Source organism: Eulemur rufifrons, chromosome 30, assembly GCF_041146395.1.
Source record: "Eulemur rufifrons isolate Redbay chromosome 30, OSU_ERuf_1, whole genome shotgun sequence".
Classification (NCBI taxonomy): domain Eukaryota; kingdom Metazoa; phylum Chordata; class Mammalia; order Primates; family Lemuridae; genus Eulemur; species Eulemur rufifrons.
In genome coordinates, this window is record NC_091012.1 from 122,175,783 (window position 1) to 122,180,266 (window position 4,484).

The following is a 4,484-nucleotide window of genomic DNA, read 5'->3' on the forward strand; positions in this document are numbered from 1 at the left end:
CCACCTCGGCCTCCCAGAGTGCTAGGAATACAGGTGTAAGCCACTGTGCCCAACCTTAATATTAGGAATTTAAAAGAAGTTATAACTACAGATCTAATAGGCATTAAAAAGAAGATAAGGGGAGATAATGGCAAAAAAACTTTATATCAATAAAATCAGACATAATTAAATGAAATGATCAATTCAGCATATGCAGAAAAAGTATTTGATAAAATGCAATGCCCACTCATCATAAAATGTCTCAGCCAAACTAAGAATTATAGAGAATTTACTTAATCTTATAAGGGGCACCTTCAAAAAACCTACAGCTAATGATAAACTTAACGGCAAAAACTAAGTACTTTTCCCCAATAACTGAGGAAAAAAATCAAAGACAATCTGTTCTCATGACTTCTATTCAAATATCAATTCTATTTTCAAGAGAAACCCCAAATCATGAAATATTTAGGAATAAATTTAACAAAATATATCAAACACCTGTACACTTATAACTAGAAAATTTTGAGCAGAGAAATGAAGAACTAAAAAATTGAACTGATATATCTCATTCATGGATTAGATAACTCAATATTATTTCAGATCAATTCTTCCAAAATTGATCTATATACTCTACGTTATCTCAATCAAAATCCAAGCAGGCTTGTTTTTCCGTAGGAATTGACAAACTGATTCTAAATATTTATATGGAAAATTAAAAGGCCTAGACTTGCCAAAACAATTTTAAAAAGAATACAATGTTTAAGTACTTATATATTTTCTAAACTTATTTTAAAACTACAGAAATTAAGACAGTGTGATATTGATGTAAGGGGCAGACATATAAGAAATAGATTCACACATACATATGTTCAATTAATTTTCTTTAAAGAGTGCACTGCGCCTTGAAGAAGCGCCCCCCCCCTCCCCCCCCCCCCCCCCCGACTAGGGCCATTTTGTGTTGGGTGGAGCTAGAATAACAAGATGGCGGCATCAGCGGAGTAACAGGGGTCACTTCGGATCGGAGCTGGTGACAGTGGTGGCAACTGGGTCACCGCCCTAGCTCACCGTGCCCCTTTTCCAGCGCACAACTTCACAGTGAAGGTGAGGCAGCAGCGGCCGCCCAGAAACAAGTGGCCGGGTCTGGTAACCGTGGGAACCCCTCATAAACTGCGTCCCGACAAAAAGAAACCAGACTGAGGGGTTGTGGTTGGTTTTCCCTTGACTGATTCTGGGCCCTATCGTGCCGGGAAAGTCTTCCGTGTCCCGTTTCCCGCCGCCCTTCTCCTCAGCCTTGCCCCAGTGACCTCCATCCTCCCCTCAGAGGTGTCCGGGCTTGACCTCAGCCTCTATCTTTGTCTCTCAGGATGGAGAGCAGCAGCGGCTCCAAAGCCGAAGTCACCGTCGGCGGGAAATATAAACTGATACGGAAGATCGGGTCTGGCTCCTTCGGGGAAGTTTATCTGGCGATAGACATCACCAACGGTGAGCAATTGGCAGCGAAGCTAGAATCTCAGAAGGCCAGGCATCCCCAGTTGCTGTACGAGAGCAAACTCTATAAGATTCTTCAAGGTGGGGTTGGCATCCCGCAGATGCGGTGGTATGGTCAGGAAACAGACTGCAATGTACTCGTCATGGATCTTCTGGGACCCAGCCTCGAAGACCTCTTCAATTTCTGTTCAAGAAAGTTCACAATGAAAACTGTACTTATGTTAGCTGACCAGATGATCAGTAGACTCGAATATCTGCATACAAAGAATTTTATACACAGAGACATTAAACCAGAGAACTTCCTAATGGGTATGGGGTGTCATTGTAATAAGTGTTTAGAAGCCCCAGCGGGCAAGCGGAAAAGAAGCATGACGGTTAGTACTTCTCGGGACCTATCTTTCTCAGGATTAAACCAGTTATTCCTTATTGATTTTGGTTTGGCCAAAAAGTACAGAGACAACAGGACAAAGCAACACATACCATACAGAGAAGATAAAAGCTTTACTGGCACGGCTGGATATGCTAGCATCAATGCACATCTTGGTATTGAGCAGAGTCGCCGAGATGACATGGAATCCTTAGGATATGTTTTGATGTATTTTAATAGAGCCAACCTGCCATGGCAAGGACTAAAGGCTGCAACAAGGAAACAAAAATATGAAAAGATTAGTGAAAAGAAGATGTCCACTCCTTTTGAAGTTTTATGTAAGGGGTTTCCTGCAGAATTTGTCATGTACTTAAACTATTGTCGTGGCCTGCGCTTTGAGGAAGCCCCGGATTACACGTATCTGAGGCAGCTATTCCGCATTCTTTTCAGGACCCTGAACCACGAGTGTGACTACACATTTGACTGGACACTGTTAAAGCAGAAAGAAGCACAGCAGGAAGCCTCTTCCAGTGGACAGGGTCAGAAGGCCCAACTCCCCACAGGCAAGCAAACTGACAAAAAAATCCAAGAGTAACATGAAAGGTTTCTAAGCATGAATTGAGGAACAGAAGCAGCAGAGCAGATGATTGGAACAGCATTTGTTTCTTCCCAAATCTAGAAACTTTAGTTCATATGTACACTAGCCAGTGGTTGTGGACAACCATTTACTTGGTGTAAAGAACTTAATTTCAGTATAAACTGACCCTGGGCAGCATTGATGATGTATTCCGAGTTGTAGCCGGTGTAATTGTGAGTATTAACTGAGATAGTGAAACATGGTGTCTGGTTTTCTATTGCATTTTTTTCAGTGGAAAAGTTAACTAAATGGTTGACACATACAAATTGGTGGAGAAATTGTGCATATGCCAATTTTTTGTTAAAACCTTTTATTTTGAACTATACTGCTTTGAGATCTCATTTCAGAAGAACGGCATGAACAGTCTTCAGCCACAGTTGTGATGGTTGTAAATGCTCATAATTGTTCATTCTTAGGGTTTTTCCATCCCTGGGGTTTGCAAGTTGTTCACTTAAAACTTTGTTAAAATGGTTGGCTTCTCGTTTGCAAGGCAGCTGATGATGGTAGCAACCAAAGATTCCCAGTGTTTGAGCATATGAAAGACTCTGCCTGCTTACCTGTGCTAGAAATAATAGTATTTAAAGTGAAGACTTAAGAAAAACTTAGTGACTTGCATTAACTTAACCTTAGGACTCTGCATTGACCCTATAAGGTTCTTGGTATTAAAAAAAGCATATTTGTCACAGAAATTTAGTTAACATTTTACAACTGAACATGTATGTATGTTGCTTAGATAAATGTAGTCACTGTAAATATCTATATGATTTGGGATTTTGCTTTTATTCTGAAATGGGAGCTTTTTTGTTTACAAGTTCTTTAAAAACTAAAAACTGTTTCTGTAAGGTAATGCGATTGTTTTTTTAAACGACAAAATGCCTTGCTGACTCCCTATGAAAAAAATCCCCCCCAGTTTTTTTATAGACTACATCGAGCCATTTGTTACATGATATTCCTTTGCAAGTCAGTTTAGATTTAGTGTTATAACTTTTCTTCAATTTTTTTAATTTTAAAAATAATTCTTTTTGTCTGAAGGAGAAAGGCATTTTTTCATTTTTCTTTTCTTAATTGACTTGCAGGCACAGTACCTAGTACTGCACCTGCCAGAACTTAGTATTGTAACTCCTGCCCACTGACTAGCAGCTGGACTGATTTTGAATAGGAATGAAAGCGTTAAAAGGTTTGAGTACAAAAAGTTTTTCTTTAAAATACTTGTGAAACAACTATGAACAGTTGACTCTCTTCCTTGGACAGCATCACACTGTGAGGTTCAGTGATTGTTGACTCTCCCTAAACCCTTCCTGCGTCTCTTTAAGTTACCGTATGCATGCACTTTCTCTCAATCTTATTTGCACGCTCTTTTCTTTTTCTCTGACCCAAGAGAAGGGGAACTTATTGATGATAATTCTTTAAATAGTGTAATGTATTCATTTATAGCATGTCAGGATAAAGTAAAAGAACATTTGTCTGGAAATGCGGCTGGGAGCCTATTGTGTAAATGTAGGTATTTTGTAAAATAAGCTTGAAATTGTAAATTGACGTGTGTTTGGTCAGATTGTGTCAGGTTTAATTTGTTTTGTTTTCTTTCCTTTTTTTAATTTGAAAACTACTTTAGCAATAATTCCATGATTACCACATTCTGCCATTAAGGGATGTATTAGTACCGTAATACTGAAGAAATCTTCGAAGTCTGATATTTTGGGGTGGACAGCTTCTTTGTTTATTTCCTATCCACCCGTGTCAGTTAAGGTGTTTGTTTCTTGATTAATAAACTCTTTGATACTTTTAGCCAGAAATCAGTCTCAGAAAGCTATTTTCTGGTATAGTTTGTGTAAAATAAAAAGGTTTAGCTTTGGTAATAACTTCCAAGCTGAACTCCCTCTAGGAAGATATTTTTCAGTGTTCTTGTTTACTAAGCACTTAGACTATGCACTTTTTCTGAAATATTTTTGTAACACTTTTTTGTATTTTTGCCATTTGAAAGGTTGTGGTGTAGTTGGTCTGTAATTAAGTTGC

At 38.8% G+C, this 4,484-nt stretch overlaps 1 pseudogene; it reads left to right on the forward strand.

Moving 5' to 3' along the window:
* Positions 1-1,343: 1,343 nt before the first annotated feature.
* On the forward strand, positions 1,344-2,598 carry LOC138378192 (casein kinase I pseudogene; annotated as a pseudogene).
* Positions 2,599-4,484: the final 1,886 nt, after the last annotated feature.